This window comes from Xenopus tropicalis, chromosome 2 (genome assembly GCF_000004195.4).
Source record: "Xenopus tropicalis strain Nigerian chromosome 2, UCB_Xtro_10.0, whole genome shotgun sequence".
Lineage (NCBI taxonomy): Eukaryota > Metazoa > Chordata > Amphibia > Anura > Pipidae > Xenopus > Xenopus tropicalis.
This window is the reverse complement of record NC_030678.2, coordinates 135,595,348-135,613,641: the sequence shown is the minus strand read 5'-3', so window position 1 is coordinate 135,613,641 and position 18,294 is coordinate 135,595,348. Positions and strand designations below refer to the sequence as shown.

Below are 18,294 nucleotides of genomic sequence, written 5' to 3'. Positions count from 1 at the left end.
TCCTGCTGCAGAACAGGTACATTATGTGGATAATGTGGTAACATTTTCAACATTTTCTTAGGAAGAGGCATTCCTATCCCATCTTTCCCGATCTTTCTTCTGTTAAAGGGAAACTCCACCCAAACACAACTTAAAAGAAAACTATACCCCCAGAATGAATACTTAACCAACAAATAGTTTAAATTATGTTTAGTGACCTATTAAAGAATCTCACCAAACTGGAATATATCAGTAAATATTGCCCTTTTACATCCTTTTACATCCACCATTTAGCGATAGGCTGTGTGCTCCCTCAGAGATCATATGACCAGAAATAATGCAGCTCTAACTGTAACAGGAAGTAGTGTGGGAGCAAGAGGCCTAGCATGTATGTGTGCCTTGGCTTGTTTGTGTGCACTGTGAATCCTATGATCCCACGGGGCTCGGGTTTTTATCATACGTTTAAATGCAACAATCTAAACTAACATTCAGACTGAAATTGTAGGATATGGCCATGGTACAAAAATTATCAGGGCGATAAGCCCGAAAATCGTACGAAGATTATATTGGTACATGTATAGCCAGCTTTAAGCTTATTGAAAAGTTAACATAATTTCAAGCAACTTTGCAATATACGTCAATTAAAAATGTGATTTTTAATGTAATAAAATGGTTTGGAACAGTTACTTAAGCCTGGCCCCGTTCTCTTTGGCTGACTACTTTGAGACCCAAATAAAATGTAACTAAATTCCCTGCACACATAATGCCCATAAGGAAAGGAACATCACAGTGCAATACATTGTGGGTTATGGAAGTTCCTGCATGCTGTCTGTAAGCTGTGGAGAAGTTGTCTCTCCCATGATTTGAAATGATGCAAAAAGAGTACTGGTTTGTAGCTGGGTTTCAGCAAATTAAAATAGTGTTTATTGATACTTTTTGAAGGAACAGATTACATGTTGTGTGGGGCTCTTTAACTTCCCCTTTAATAGTGCTGACACAAAGTGTCCTATTTACCAGCCTGGTGGCCATCATTTCTCTGACTAACTTTGATGTTTCTGCTGCCCAGAGCAGACCAGAGGTCAAGCAGCTGTAGGCCAACCCCCAGGCAGGGTTCCAAAGCAATCACTGCTGATTGGTCACATCTGGTTACCTTAGCAAAGACCTAATATTGATACTGAAGTGCTTTGCCAAGTTCTGATGTTGTGCCTTTAACCACATATATGTAAACTGAATTTGTGCCCCCTCCTTATAGTAATGTGAAGGACACCTAAGCAGAAAATGACAGAATCCCTTTTTGAAATAGGAAGTCCTTTTTAGTGAACATATCCCATACCAAGGACAAAAGAGCTAGACAAATGATGCCACACATGTTGGGATAGCAGGGTCCCTGGCTTGCTCCATCAGCAGCATTGCAAACATCAAAGCTCTCTCTTCCTTTGAAGCTAAGGTTTTTCTATTAAAGTGTAGCTTTTCATAGTCCTGTTGAAAGTTTACATTATCTTCATTCTGGGGTGTGTATGTGCAACTCTCAGGAGCACAAGTTACTTCCTCTAATAACCCAGTCTTTGTGGGTGAGAATTCTCTAATTATAGATCTCGCCAAGAGAAGAGGTTGTCACCCATCACAAAGAAAACCTTTAATTCAGCAATCCTTACATTTTTGAATCTAGATGGATGTTATTTTATTACTGCCAGGTTACAAGAAGCAGCTTTAAGAGGCATCAGAAGGAAAGGCATTAGTCAGTGTACAGATGTCTGGCAACAGCCAATCCACAGCACTAAAAAAAAATGTACTGTGTATTCAGTAATGGAAGCCTAGTAGTGCACCCATTAACACTGTATAAAGTCTAACAGTCATATTGTTTGTAATGATGCATTTTGCAACAGTATATTGCTATAAGAGTTGCTGAGGCTTCTATGTTGGTATATACATATTATCTCTACCTATTATGGGTAATTATATGAGTACATATTAGTATAGAACAGTGATCCCCAACCAGTAGCTCGTGAGCAACATGTTGTTCCCCAACCCCTTGGATGTTGCTCCCAGTGGCCTCAAAGCAGGCCCTTATTTTTTGAATACTTGGCTTGGAGGCAAGTTTTGGTTGCATAAAACCCAGTGTAAAGCCAAACAGAGTCTTCTATAGGCTGCCAGTCCACATAGGGGCTACCAAATAGCCAATCATAGCCCTTATATGGCACCTCCAGGTACCGTTTTCATGCTTGTGTTGCTCCCCAACTCTTTTTACATTTGAATGTTGCTCACGGGTAAAAAAGGTTGGGGATCCCTGGTATAGAATGATGGGGAAAGTATAGTAGATAAGAGTCTGATTCTGCAAAGAACCTGAATGATGTATAATTTCCGGAAAGTGCTCGGTAATGTGTCAGTCCAAGATAAATAAAGGATTATAAATAATTTGTAATATAATGTGGTGGTTTTATATAGCAGTCTTGGGATGCTGTTGACCTACACAAGATATTGGGCAATACTGGTGCTGGAAATGGCAGTTCTGACATGCCTGGTTGTACTGAATTATAAATATAACACACTGAATAACCAAATTGCGCTGATCTGGTCAAAAACTGAAAACAGACCAACTCATGATCTGGTACATGCTTGTTTAAAGATGAAGTGGTATGCTATTGATGATGGCAGTCTTTGTAACTTCTCCTCTAGGAAGCTGTTCCCTCTGATACATGTGTAAAGTCTACTCTGTAAGAACTGGAACTGCAGGGGGTCTGCATTAACCGTACTTGCTCAGAGATGACGGTAGGCCTGCTGACTGATGCATTATATCGATGGAACTGTACTATTGCATGCTTAATGATTCAGGACACATCATGTAATTAAATAGTGAATGGTAAAGGCAGATTTGGTCTTATTCTACCCTTTGGATCTAAATTTGCTCCCCATTGAGTGGCTATTGTATGCAAATCATTTTCTATTAATTTTGGAAAATATATTCCATTTCAGAGCATTTAAGATGTGATCCAACTATGTCATGTAAAACTTCCCATGCTGCAGAAGAGCAAAATCTCGGAGGCACTGGAGGCTTGAAAAAACAATGTTGTTCAGTCTGAATGAGGGAAATCATAACCTCTGTTTCCCGTACTGCTGGGTTTAACTGCTGTCTCTTTCCTCATTAAAGCTTAACTTTTATACACTCCCTTGTTACAGTCTTTCTATCTAGAAAGGTAATTAGCGTTAGCATTAGTAAGGCCAATAGTAAAAATAGCTCTTCTATTTTGTTATTGGTTTCCAGTTGGTGCATTCAATTATTCATATTTTCCATTATTATATAGCGCCAAAAAATTCCGCTAAGCTAGTTTTGTTCTTCATTAAATTGCAAGGAGAGCTATCTGATCAAATGAAAGCTGCATACATTCACACACACGCACACTACATTTTGAAGGCTAAGTCTTTAAACATATAGCCCAAGGCTTTAATTTACAAGCCTAGCATCTTACCGATACAGCGCCTGCCATATTGTCTTTGAGGGGGAGAAGGCAGGATTGCTCTGGTATCCATTTCCTCTGCAGACGGCACCTCACTTCCTACCCCCCTCTCTGATAATAGCTACTGGTGGGGTAGCCTTTCCTGCTCTATTTCCTGTTTTTAGAAGTGGGGGATGTAAAGATCAAACACTTCCCAGTAAGAGTAGGTTTTATTAGGGCTCCCAAAGTTCAGTGCCACCACAGTTCCTAAAAAATAACTGGTCGAAACCTATTTAAGCTGATTGATTGGAAAAACACATGACCTCACAATTGATGGCTATAACACCATAGTATCTTTTATTTGTTATTATATGTTACAATTTGGCCGGGACTGTGTGTGTGTGTGTGTGTTGTCCCTGTATGAAGGCAAATCCTTTCTGTGATATAAACGTTAGAGGAAAAATATAACTGATAATTATCTGTAGTATTTCTCAGTGGCCTGCAGGAAATATTAGTACTTGGTAGAATGTGTAGAATATGACCTTTGACATAAGGGCCAGGGCTCATTTTCACAGGAAGCTTACACAATGCAACCTTGCCTCCACTCAATTTTAAAACCATGCTAAAACATGAATCTAGAACAAACATGCACTTTTTTGTTTGTGAGGGGGGTTGTTTTGCTCCATAGCTAAATGCCTAACCTTAAGATGAAATCTCTTAGCAGTATTTTAATGATTGTTTTCTAAAGTAACACATTTGGTTGTAAGAGCACAGACCCTTCATCAGGTATGATTGCCTGTAGCTGCAGGGGTTAGAACACATGACCATTGTTGATTCCACTGACTTTACAGGAACAGGGTGTTATATGGCAAATCACTAGTTTCAGATCACCTTTCAAGGCTGTAAATGCTTCAAATAACATCTGTTTCATAGTGATCCCTTGTAACTGTAAACTTTGAAGGCAGTTCTGTTGTGGCTTATGTATGTGGGTTATGGGAAGGTGCTTTATGTTTCTCAGTAAATGTTTCCTCTTTATTGCAACCATTAATTAAATACTGTCTAAAACTGAATGTTCTATCCAGAGAAAGCAGCATGTAGCCTATTTTTGTAATGCCAACAGTGTCTTTGGAAGTTGAACTGAGCCATATGATAGTGTATCTAAGCCTTCAAGGTTACCATATCAGTTTCTCTTAAATAAACTGCAAAAATCCTAAAACAAAATATAAAATATAATATATTATTTTTACACATTCCAATGATTCTTTCCGTGTCCTCCATTGCCATTTGCAGTCTACAGTAATTGGTTGCTGATGTCAGATTGATAATATAGCCACAAATAATTGTAATTCTATAAGGTTATATTGTCTAATTTCCCACCAATGTAACTGGCACTTGCTGACCAGCTAAGACTTCTGGATCTAAAAGATACAATGTTTATTTTTGTTCATTAGGGTTAGGATTACCAGAACAACAGACTGGCTCCTCCAATCCCATGATCTAGCTGGCAAGGCTTTTTGCATGAAAGTGAGCGTGCATTCCTCTAATATGCCATTGACCCTGTAACTGACTGTATGGTGCATGGAAATATCATTAGTATAGGTGTGTTTAACTGAATTTTACCCCCATTGTTGGGTGCACACATATCTAAAAGTCGCCAAATGCGTTGATCTTTCTACCGATAGGTGGGCAGTATCAGGCTAACACGATCCAATGACAACAAGGTATAGGAGCCCTTGGAGCGAGGACTGCATCAATGAACCAATGCAGTCCCCAGTCTGACAGGAAAATCAAACCTGCCGGACTGGCACCTGGCCAATTTGTGGCCAGATATTGGCAGGGAGGCCCATCAGGGGTTCCCATACACAGGCAGATAAGCTGCCGAATTGGTCTGAAAGAACTCTGCTTGGCCACCATTAGTCTATGGATAATGCTTAGAATCTAAGGTCCCTATTACATTTAAGTTAGGGGCAGGCAGAGGAAAACCTACATGCTGCCTGCCCCTCCATGAATACAGCACTACGGGAAGACAGGCAGCACTATATCAGGGTGTGGCACGCAGGTCTCTGCATTCCAATTTGGCGCACAGAAATGTTAGGCAATTCTTCTGTGTGGGGGGGCAGGTTGCAAAATGCAAAAAACAAATCGGACTAGCATTTTACACATTCAACATAATATAGGACCCCTACAACAATGATGCGCAGGTTGGGTTGAAACCTGTGGAACCTGCAAGTTTACCTGCGTATTGGGCAGGTTTGGGCTGACATCCACTAAAGATTTGCAGTTCCTGGTTGGGTTTAGGCCGAGCTCTTCCTTTCGCCCCTCCCTGCCCGTGACCTTACTATTCTGCGCTTCTGCTTCCGGCAGCCATTATTTATAGGAACATGCCTGCTTCTTTCCCCTTTATGATGTCAGATATGGGAAGGGGCATGTTCTGGTCTATAAATGAGGTGGATTGTAGGGTGTGGTTGAGCACAGATTGGGAGTGGTCGGGTTGGGGTCAGATTGATCTTTTGTCAACCCGCACATGACTACCCTACAATGTCTCCCCGCAAGCAACAATGCACCCAAAAATACCTTTTTAGTGCACTAAGTGGGAATCAGCTCAAAATTGTGTAATCATGAAAAATAAAAGAAAGGCACCCATGCAGCACTAACAGCAAGCAGTACTTCAGTTCTTATTTATTCTAAGCTATGCCCGGCATGTACCAAGATAAATTGGTCTGGTCTGTGCCATTTGTTGTTGACCCAGTACTTGGGAAGCTTGCCTAGCCTGAGCCCATACTAGTCCTCCCGAGCCACCCAGCATGTAAATTAAACAAGAGAGCATCCCAGAATGATGCATCATTAAAATAAATCAGACTTACAAAGACCTTTGTTATACAGAGGGAAAAGCACCATTATATTTGCTGCAAAGTTGGAAGAAGGATTGTTTATGTTTGTTTAATGGAGTAGGAGAAATGCTTATTATAAAGGGGGCCCAAACAGTTATAAATAGCAGTGGTTGGCAGTGCTATCTTTTTCTATCACCCTTACCCCCCACTGTCTTTGGCCTCACCCTGGCTATGGGAAGTGCCTATTAATTGTAAATGCCTGAGTGAAGAGAGCAATACATTAAATGCTGACACGCAATGCAGCTTAGGCTGGATGTGCCCGTAATCTCCTTCACTGCTGCCCTGCGGTGTTCTGCACAAACAGGCTCCGCATTTAGAAATTACAATGTAACTGATGACTATCCTGTGGTTTAAAATGTAATAACTGGCTATACCCCTGGTACAAAGCTCAATTTCCACAGCATTCTGAGAATAAGCAAGTCACTTAAAGCTTTGAATTTTAAGGACAACTAAACCTTGTCTCCATATTATATGTCTTGTCAATTGTATGCAACCACCGGTACTCAGAGCCTTGTTCAAGGTATAGAACATTTGTGGACTGGAAAATTGTACCTCTAAATGTGCTCCTATATCTGCTTTAGGAGATAGAAAGGTGGCAACATTGGAACTGCTTCCTTCACACAGGGCTTGGCATCTTCTGTAGCTTGGAGCGGCAATGTGCACCAAGGGCAGGTGCTGTTTGTGCCAAGAGCATATCTGAAATGCAGTCACAAAAGTTTGTGGGTACAGATCCATAAAGGCACAGTATACCCCATGTTCAGTAAGAATTCATTGATTATGTCTTGTGCTGATCATAATTTTGCTTGTTGTTTTTATTAATATATTTTGTTTTTGTTATTTCTGATACTAAAAGAAAAGCTGCATGCTACTTCCTGTTTGTACAACCACAAACTGGGAAGCCCTTCCCCCAGCTACAGCCTATTAATTTGGCCATACATGTGCAGATATGTTTGGCCAATACTGACCATTCTACATTCTGTATCTGGACATTATATATTTCTTAATTAAAAGAATAGTCAGGGCTGGGCCAAACCAACTGGGCACCCTATGCAATCCATCCCTCTGAGAACAGTGGGATAAAGAATGTAGAATCTATGGTGTATAGCAGTGATCCCCAACCAGTGGTTTGTGAGCAACATGTTACACACCAGTCCCTTGGATGTTGCTCCAGTGGCCTCAAAACAGGTTCTTATTTTTTCATTTTTGGCTTGAAGGCAAGTTTTGGTTGCATAAAACAAAGTATACTAACAAACAGAACCTCCTGCAGGCTGCCACTCCACATAGGGGCTGAAAAATAACCAATAACAGACCTTATTTGGCACCTGCCAGAAACTTTTTAATGCTTGTGTTGCTCCCCAACTCTCTTTAAATTTGAATGTGACTCACATGTAAAAAAGGTTGGGGATCCCTGGTGCATAGCAATCCGGTCCTTCTACATTTTGGTCCATGTAAGTGGCTACCAATGCAGAAGAGGGCAATAGCAGTAAGGAAGGCTACCCTTAACTTAGGCCACAGTCAGTTCTAACATTCACAAAGGTAAAAAGGGAGAGTCTGGGCAGCTAGGTTGTAGGTAGCATGTTGAAGATGGTATAGAGGGCCCGTTCCAAAGGCCCTACAAAGCCCAACATGCCATCTTTACCACAAAATGAGCAACAACTAATAAATGCCAAATAAATACACTTTGCTTGCACTGGCATTTTCCAAGTTTTGTTATTCAAACTGCCAGTTGTTAAATTACAGGGCATAGTTAATTCCTCACTTTTTGTTTCCCTGGAAATGGCATTTCTAACCACCTGCACAGTAATATTTCAGTCCATGGTGTGCCTTATGGCCCATCTCTGCACAAGCCTCACGTGAGACACCAGCTGAATTGGACACTTGCTCCTGACAATCATTTTCAGATGGTGCCTGCCATTTCATTTTTGTTGAGTTTGTAACTTTTATATATGCAAGTTCTGCAGAAAGAGACTTTTCTTGGAAGGTTCATGTTTCTGTATGGTCAGTTTGGAGCGCTTGGAGAATGTTACGGTGTTCCAGGGGCGTTGATGAGTTTTTGCTTCCAGGCTGCTTCATTGGAAAGCACATAGAACATATTTATGTGTATAAAGTCTTTTTGCTATGGCAACCAGGAATTCTGGCCTAGTATTTAAAAATGGGATGAGGGAATGAAAGGCAAGTTAATACTCTGCTCTTGTTGGTCTGTGGTAAAAGTCTTGCAGTGCCGCTGAAAGATAACAAATGCAGTGTTCTGCTGAATAGAGTACCTTGGATTTTTATTATTTTATTTAAATCCAGGCAATGCAGGTTATATAGCAGTTCCCACAGCCTGAAGGCAAGTTAAAGAGAAAGTCGAGAAGAATTCCAGTTGCTCTCTAGATACTCCTAGAAGGCTAAGTTAAGGTTAATTTAGGGTGCTGGTGTATATGCTGTTCCAGATATTCTTGAAACTGACATATTAGTTTTTTAATGTATCTAACTTTTTATGATCCAAGGGGGGGGCAGATCAAATCTCAAAGGGATCTTGAAGTAAAGAAGACTGTCTCCAGAACTTCATGTTGCTATAGAACAATTTACTGAACTTCCCCTGGATCCCAAACCAATTTTACATTGTTACAATTACTATTTTTTAATTATATTTCCTATTTGTGTTTTACTCTTCTGCCTTCTGTTTCTATAGCAGAATATATTTTCTGCAAAAAAAAACAAAAAAACTCCACCAGTTTCTAATGGTTCTAATGCTTTTTTCTGACTTTTCTTCCATAGGACCCTCATTCATACTGAACTTTATGCAATTATAATCTGGGACAGATTGATATAGTGAGTGGAGACAGCAATAAAACAAGATCACATCTGCCTGTGATAAGACTAGGGCTGAAACATTAGTATTATATATATCATTATATATAAATAGTTACATAATTATACAGCAATAGTAGTTGATTTCTTTGGAAGTTAAAACAAATCCTCAAATCTATTTTGGAGAGTAGAGGGGAAGTGGTCCTTCCTTTTTTCTTGTTCTGTTGCCAGTGGAGATGCCATGTAAATCACCACAAGAAGGAAATGCCCATTGAACAGTGTGTCTCCATCAGGCTCATGGGCCTTGTTAGCTGCCAATCATTACACACATAAAACACATTGAACATTATTAAATGGCAGCCTTTATGCATCAAAAGGGAATTAATGCCCTCTCAATAGATTTTTGTTAAACTAACAACAGCAACCAACCTTCTTTGTAATAGTGATGTATTTTTAGAAGCCCCCATTCCACTTACCCTAAGCTCAGGGTTCTTCCAGGAATGTGAGCAATCCGTTCTGACTGGCTTTAGGCTGACCTAGAGGCTTTACTGCTCAGACCTTTGGCAGCTGCAGTGTGGCTTCCCCATGGATGCCCCAGACTAACATTCCCATCATTTAATGTAACAAAATGCTTCACACACTGTCACATTCTAGAGAGCCCATTACACTGAAAAGCAGTGTCTTCTGATTAATCACAATCCAGTGCAAGTTGTTTAAAACTACTCCCTTAATATTCATTAATGTTTGTGTTTTTTTTCCTTCTACTACTCTGGGTAGGGTTGGGACAAGGAAAATGTAAAATTTTATTTACAAAAAAAAGTATATCAATTGAAAAGTTGCCATGAACTGATCAATGAATAAAATAATTGGGGATATACTGAATTCAGGATTTGGTTTTGGTTTCGGCCTTTTCAGCAGGATTCAGATTTGGGCAAATCCACGTGTCTGGTCGGACTGAATTTGAATCCTTAAAGTCATGTGACTTTTTTTTCACGCAAACATGGAAGTTGAACATTTTTCACTGTGTGTTTGCGTGCGGTCCTCTTTTATGCTTCCTTATCCTAATTTGGATTCGGTTCAGCATTCAGCCCGAATCTTTCACAAAGGAATCGGAGTTTGGCCAGATACTAAAATAGTGGATTCAGTGCATCCCTAAAAATAATAGGTTAATGTATAGGTGAACTTCCTCTCATAAGTTATACCTACTATGAGGTGGCACTGTCGGTAGCAACACATGGATTAAACCTGCAGGCAAGAACACAAAGCATCTCAGTAGGGACGACCTATGTTTATTTGTGAATTTGATCATTTTATGTTGTTTTTCTTGCCGAATAATACAGTAACTTGAATGCAATGTTTTCATCAGTGATCTATGCAAGCATCATTTTTCTTGATAATATGGGCAGGAGTTTAAATCTAGAGCAAGCAGCCATATGGTAGCTCCGACTGGCAAGTAAACATTGTTATAAAGATGTTTATAAGGATGAATAAGGCTACTTTACACTGATGAGAGAGCGCCCATTGCAATCAATTTTTTCATCTGCCCCTGTAAGCAGCTTTGCAGTAGGTGGGGTTAAAACCAACCTGTAGCCAATCGGAATATTAGAATACCAACAACAGAACACAGTTAAAGGACCAGCTGTCACATGCAATGAAAATAGCAACAACATGTATATACATTAAATGCTTCTCTTTGTGACACAACCGTACAACTCAGGATATCTTTTTCTAGAAAGGATGTGACCAGACAATAGTATTCTTGTTTTTGCGCTGACCTCTGTTCCGAGGAAAACATCCTACAATTTATAGACTAGTTTCAGTGTTTCAATGTATATATTATATAAAGTTTAGTGTAACCAGATCAGTATGGTACTCAACTATGGTGACTACTGTGGTATTGTCCTACAGTTAATGCATTTATGTTGCCATCTATTTCTAGAGACCTAAGGTCCCTATCCTTTTAAAAATAATACCTACCTTATTAAAAATCTGAACCATGTGAAGGCAAACCATGCCTGCAAACATACTGGTAACATACTTATTGACTTTTTAATGACTTGCTTCACACAGTCCTAGAACCTTTATTCCTGTCCAGATGTTCTACTGGAGGGCTATAGGTTGGCTATAGTAAAAGATCCATTGTATATAAGGTCATTTAGGAATGTTCTAGGACACCTCTATGCTGCAAATAGGCAGCTGCAACCAAAAGGAATTAGCTACAAAGGGACATTCATAGACTTGATGTGTGCATGGACATGCATTCCCTTTTTTATAACAATCATAAATCTTTATTTTATGGGGGCAGCACTGAGATGTGGGTAATAAGATGAATTGAGAGTTGGAGTTCAAATGCAACCAGGGTTTTGTAACCTCACAGGTTGGGACTTTGTTTCTTCCCCTGAGATAGAGACCTGGACCTTTCTGTGATGCCCAGGGATCCTTGATCTCATTCCTATGTATGCTTACGCCAGGTCTCTTGCTGAAGATTACTGGGACTTATAGGTCAATAACAGCTGTAGGGCCAAACGTTGCATTAGATGAACGAGCCAAATTTTAGTGTTTCCTAATTTTTGGTTTTGCCTCTTCCCCATAGATGGCAAATGCATTCAGGAATGAAACTTTTAAATAGTTCATTTTTATTAGACATTGGGCAGTGAGAAGATAAGTCATTATTAGTGCCTGGATAACCATTCATGTGTTCTCTTGCTGTAGCCAGGAGACACATGGATGCCAGGCTGAGGTGCAGCTGAGACCCCACATGACTAAAAGAAATGATCACAGCTCAGATGGCTGGAAAGGCGGTAGGAAGAGTAGGTTGCCTTATATAACCCAACACGCATCTGCTACCTGCGAGCAGTAATCATCTGCACAGGCAAAGCTATGGGGGCCTGGGGCATAGGGAGTGAATTGCCTGCCAGTCCTGTGTGCATGGTAGCATTTGGGCTCTGTTGTGGTACCCCTAGCTGAAGATGGTATAAACCTGTGTAATATTTTTAGATATCAGTATTTATGTACAACTTGCAAAAAGATGACTGTTATAGGTTCAAAAGTCCTTATATAAATAATGGGGCCCCATAGAGTATGTTTTGACAAGGCCTTGCACATCTAAAGAAAGCCCTTCCCTGCTTTGGCCTTCGCCTTCACGCTACTAAAGACTGTCATGTCTGTGTGTTGTGCCTAGGGCATGTCTTTTTCTAAACAGTTATGGTGCCTGGGTGTCTAAGTGTGTTTTGCTAAATAAGGGGTTATTAACAAGAACAGTTGTGATTGTTAGTAACTGTAAATATTCATTTTATGTGCAGAAAGGGTTCATAAGCAGAAGCCTCTGGTCCAACCTCATTTGCATGAGAATTATTGCAGAATGGACTATTATTATATCTCCTTGCTTGTGTGATTGGGTTAGCCTGCTATGAGGATGGGTTATTTTAGTATTTTAGGCCCAGGCCATATGACCTTCTTTTCCCCCCCTATATGAGACGTGAGGCAAACCATTGTACTTGCAAAACTGTTGGAAAGATTTGTAGGCAGAACTAGCAGCTGCAGCAGCAGCAACATCATAAATCCTTTTCCTTGCAGGGGGGCCAAGAAATATGGTGGTGCTTTATACTTATATGAGAGCAAATAAAGGGTAGTAAAAGTCCACAAAGCATAGCTTCTGTCTCCAGTAGAATATCAAATATGAATCCATATATGACATTATCATATTATCTGTGTTGGGGAGAGGGGATTTGATATTGTTTTGTCCTCGTAATGTCATTTCCTAGGCTTCCTATTGGGTTTACATGTAATTATTTTATTATAACTGATTATTTTCAAATGGCTTATTTTTGCGAATGCTGCATAGGCAGCTGGCTGAGAATAATGGAAGGCGAATTCCAGTCACCTGACCTGGTTTATGAATGTTGTCTTGGAAAGTTCCATCCATGGTGGAAGAGAGTTTAATATAATACAATGGTGGTAAAGAGAGGACCCTTCAGATGGTGGTGAACTACAACCTTCAATACCTCAGGGCAGCCTTTGATGTTGATGAGGAGGTGGTAGAAGTAATAGCACAATATGTGGAAGTTCGCCAGCTGTCCATTTCTATTCTAATAAAGATGGAGGGCTGGCCTGAGTGAGACAGGCCTCTGTATGTAGGATGAGATGTAAGGAGCCAGGATACCAGTGACCTTGACTGTGAAACTGTATTAAGAGAAGGGTCAGATGGTCTTCCCTTTCATTGTTGTGTGGCAGAAGGGAAAGCTCTTGCCATTATAAGAGTGGGCTAAGGATTCTCCCTCAGGGGAAGTGCAAGCTGCAGTGTGTGTATATGTGACGTGGGCCCTTGCTTTACATTATGGAGGGGGGTTAGGGGGACAGACGCTGCAGGCCGGGAAGAGCACACGCTGATCCTGGCAGGGATTCAGACTTGTTCTCTTCCCACCCACCCCCCCTTTCAACCTCCTCCCTTCTTCCCCGCTGCGACTGTGCTGGCTAACAATGCAGCACAATAACCACGGCAGCCGGCTCTCCAAGAGCTTCCATGAAGTGAGTGCAAGAAGGGGAGAGGGGACAAGGTAAGTGTAACAAGGCACAAAGGCTCTGGCTTTCTCTTTGTTACTCCACACATTTCCTGCAAGCATTTCTATGTGTCTCTGGACTCAGGAAAAAAGAAAATGCAATCTAAAGGGTTCTGTGGTGCTCTCTTTTTCCACCCTCATGTCATTGGCTCTGAACTTGTGTGCTAGTTGTCAGCCTTATCCAGCCAGAAGTCATGAAGCTCTGAACCCAGTGTCTTCCTTTCTCAGTATCTGAGCGATGTTGGATCCCTAGCTGTGCCATTGTACAGCCAGATGTTATAATCTTCAGATGTGCCCATATCATCTTCATCTCTGCGTTGTCGAGTGCATATCTGTGTGTGTTAACACAGGGTCTCTAAAACTTTTTGCAGCCGTGCCAATGTCCTCTCTACTCTACCCTGCTCTAGGTGAAATAATAAGTTGCCCCTGATGCTGTGGGACAGCTGATAGATACTTTTTATATTCACATCAGGTTTGTCAAGCCTGCGGCTGTACTTCAGTCACAACTCCCAGCGTCCCACTGATGTGTTTGGGATGCTGAGTGTTTTAATTCCGCTAAAAGTGTCAGTCACTGGTTGATCTTGATCTGAGGGCACTATTTGCATAAAAGTTTGGGGTGTCCATTTTACACTGGTCCTGCAGCTGCTGGAAAAGACAACTTCCTGCTGTTGTTGTAATGCTGGGAGTTGTATTACACAACACAACAGCTGGAGGGCCATGAGTGTGTAAACCTCTTTATATTGTGCATTTGTGATAATGTGTGCACATTTGGATCTGAGTTAACCAGCGTATGCCATAAACATGACTTCAGCTCAGGCTTCCCACGAATGGCAAGTTGCTCTGTCTGCGGCTTAGCTCTCTGGAATGTGTTTCAGGGGTCTCTAGTGCAATAATTGGATCAGGGGTTCTCATGTTAAAGCTGCCGAGACACTCAGCGGAGAATTAGAAAAAGCAAGACTGAACCTGCTAACTTATACATCAGGTGCCTCTGCTGTTGTTGCTGTTGTTGACTGCTATGCACATGTTGTTGCACAAGGTCATAGTTTTCTCTGCGTGCATTGAGCAGATTGTGCCTCCCTTTCTTTTCTAATTTCAGATTTCCAAATGTTCCCCTTCACAGCAGTGATTTGGCTCCTGGTCTGGCAGTGTCCTGTTTGCACAATGTAGTTTTAAGTTATTAAGGGGGGTTAATAAAAAAAAATGCATCTCAGAGTTTTGGAGGTAATTTGGGAGATGTGAAGGGTTAATGCAGAAGTCAGTAAAGGCAGACACTGTAGTTCTATGCTTTGCCTGATAAGGAACACTGCTCTGGTCACTAATAGTTCAAAACAAAAACAATAAGCTGCACATCCATGGTGGTGCTGTGCATCCTGGGACAGTGTTTACATCATATAGAACTGTTATTATGCACATCCCAATATTTATGTTATATGTTTATAAATGCCAATATATACCACAGTGCTGTATAATAAATGGGTGTATAAAATGAACATACAGGTTACATGCAAAAACTGTTTTTCAAATTACTTTTTATTTCTCTCAATAACCTTTTTTTTTTAGCCAGTTTCATAATAAAACATCATTGTTGTAAGATTTCTTTGCTTTTCCTCTGTCCCTTGCCTGTGTGTCTGGCACTGAGAAGCATTGCAGTGCTTGTTGGAAGGCTATAATTAAAGGCAAGCTTGGAATAGGGTTAATATGGCAGCTGCCTCTGGGTTCAAGTTCTAATGTTACTCCTTGGAACCACTGCTTGCCGAATGCAGGACTTACAGATGATCTGATTTCTGCCTCTCACTTGTAGCTTGCCCATGTTGTGCCTGCCAATGAACCATGTGCGCTTCAAAACAGCTGCAGGGCTACTGTTCTACTTTTTACACCTGTGATATACAGTGTTTCCATCATTTCTACAGGGTATTTCATTATATATTGCATTTAACATCTGAGAATGGCTTTCAATGGCAAAACCCACTTCCTACATTTGTTCTTATTGTAACTTTGTGGGTTAAAGTATCAAATTGAGCAATGCAGTATGTTTAGAAGAACTGAAGGGTTCATAAAATAAAAACAATATAACTACTCCTTCCAAATAATGTGTATATAGTGTGCATTTATACAATCCTTTTCTTGTAGGATTTCTCACATTTGAACACTTTAATTTACCATTGCTATATGCTTCTTATTCTGCACCGTATGGGGCTTGTGTTGAGGTATGTGGGTACATGTAAACACATTGCAGTAAAGATCAAGACTCCAGCTTCAAGTGTGTGATAGGAATAACTGGTGTCTAAAGATGTGAAGAAATATCTTATTTAATTTGATGTAACTGGTTCTTCTTTAAACATTTGCTATTTTAGTAACCTTAACTTTTTGTTTGTTTCTGTCATTTTTGTGTTTGTCATTCTACTTAACAAACCATAAAAAGACCCAAAAGCAAAACGCGGTGCCTTATTCCAAGGTAAAAACCTTCGCTAGGTAAGAGGGAGCTGTTTCATCCATCTTCCAACCTAAAGTCCTTGTAGCGTAGGAGTTTTTGAGGTCAGACACCAAGGACTAGGAATTCATTTAGAGTGTCCTCATGTCACCAGCACGCTACATTGCTCCAATGGTTATGGCAGCGACAATTTCCTCCGAGCAGATTTCTGATCTGTATTTTGGCATGGGACAGAGGACTAAGGAGCTTGGGCATGTGCTGCAAGCTGCAATGCAGTGTTCTACCGCAGGACTCGGCAACAAAGTTACAGGGTGTGCAGGACCTGCTCCTAACAGCCATGCTATAGATTTTTATTATAGAGATCTGTACCTACCTTAAAGTGAACTTCCAATTGTTGAAGTAAATGTATTAACTTTATTTTAAAGAATTCACACACCCAATGCACCAAGGACTTTTTCTTCTTTAGATTCATTTTTCAAGATTGAAATTATTTAGAAAGCATACATTCTGCTAAAAAAAAGAATGTTTTGGGGGTTACATAGGCTTCAGAAATCAACACATTCTTGTAATATAACAAAAAGCTTGTATGGCTGCTGTGTCAGGCCTGCAGCTCTCCTGGTGTGATGAACCACAACTCCCTGCATGCCGGGGTTCTTCACAGTTGGGAGCCATGCCTTTGACATCTTTGCTGCATGGCCATAGTTTGAAAAATCTTTTGAAACCTTTCCCATATATCAGTTAGTGGAAGACTCATTAGGCAGCACATTCCTCATATTCACTTCCCATGCAGAAATGGCTTTAATTTAACCTAAATAGATGCCATAGGGAGCTTTGCATGGACCATCCCCCAGTAAAATTCTTTCAGCTTCATTGTATTTGTTTGGAATACACTGAATTCTTTGTAGGTGTTGTAAATTCAATGCAGAAGGGGTTCCATCAGGCTATTTCTTATGGCTTTATGTTTTGGTATTATATAAAAAGCTTTTTAAATGCAAGTTCCAGCTGCACCATGGATTGTATAGCTCATACTCAGCTCTTCTATGGATATGCACTGCTGCTGCCTCCTGGCCCCCTATTGGTGGACAGAATGTGTCCAGCAGGGCTCCTGGGGTTGTTTTGGTTATTTGAATATCCATGAGCTGTAGCCATTGACTGTGTGTGTCCCCATAGACTGCAATGCAGATGACAAATTGAAATTGCCAGATGCTGTATGGTCAGGACATTTGAAAACTTGAAAAAGCTATAGAAATCAATAGTCCTCTGAATAGCCTCTGTATAATTGGCTTTGTGATAATGAGCAGCCCAACAGGCTGCAGCTAAGAAAAGAGGGGGTTTGTTTATGCAGAGGGCTTCTCAATGTACTTCTGATTTGTTTTTATTGTGTTTCTACAAACGGGAAGTAGAATGTGACTTTAAATGTCAGATTTTTCACTGATGGAAATAAAAACAAAACATACTTATTGTTTGACTGAACTAAGAAGTTTGTACATTCAAGCACAAACCCTTTTCACTGAACGAATTTGAAAAAGTTGGCATACTGCTCCTTTACACCCAAGGCAAATCCCTGGTTTATGTAATTTCCTCCCCCTTCAGATGGGGCCTTCCTGCAGTCCCAAGGGTCCACTGCTCTGTAACTTTAGCCCTTCTCTTTAGAGTGATCCCTCTGATTACAGTGTGGGGAAGTCATTTTCCTTTGAGACTCCCCAGTTCCCCATAAGAAAGCCGTAATGTTTTTTCACAAGGCAAGTCGGAAGTGTGAAGGCCAAGTTGTTCCCTTTCCTGGGTAGTTAAGCACATAGAAGCCTGGACTATGAATCTGTTTACATTTAGATTAGCAAATGTTACAGCTTGTGCTGTGCCTCACAGGGGTGCAAATACAGTCTTTGTATTTGTGCATAATATGTCTCTCCCAATCTCTATTGTTATTCAGCCCCAGCCTGGGTTACATATTCCCTTTGTGAAAATCATTTTAAAAAAAAAGGCAGAGTTTACACCCTTTCTATTCATTTTCATGGTTGTTTCTCTAAAAGAAGAAATCACCTCAGGGGTATAACTATATAGCCCTAGTCCAAAAGAAAGCATTGTTTGTAAGACCCCCCACCAATGTTACCAAGCATGTCACCTGTGATACCCTGAGGCCCCATGACTGTCCCTAGCACGTGTGCCCCCCGCTAACATACTGAACCACGTGTTGTGATCACTTA

The 18,294-nt window shown here is 40.6% G+C and overlaps 1 protein-coding gene across 4 annotated transcripts in view; it reads left to right on the top strand.

Annotated features, from left to right (window-relative positions):
• nckap5l (NCK-associated protein 5-like) overlaps positions 1-18,294 on the top strand; it is a 51,715-nt gene that overhangs the window by 10,357 nt on the left and 23,064 nt on the right. Inside the window, exon 2 of one of the 4 annotated variants that reach the window (XM_004911845.4) lies at positions 2,656-2,748. The exons of 2 other annotated variants lie outside the window; for them this stretch is intronic. The gene's annotated coding sequence lies outside the window, so the exon portion shown is untranslated. Of the gene's footprint in view, positions 1-2,655; positions 2,749-13,552; positions 13,657-18,294 lie in introns of those variants that run through there. One more of the 4 variants, XM_002935119.5, reaches the window with a different exon arrangement.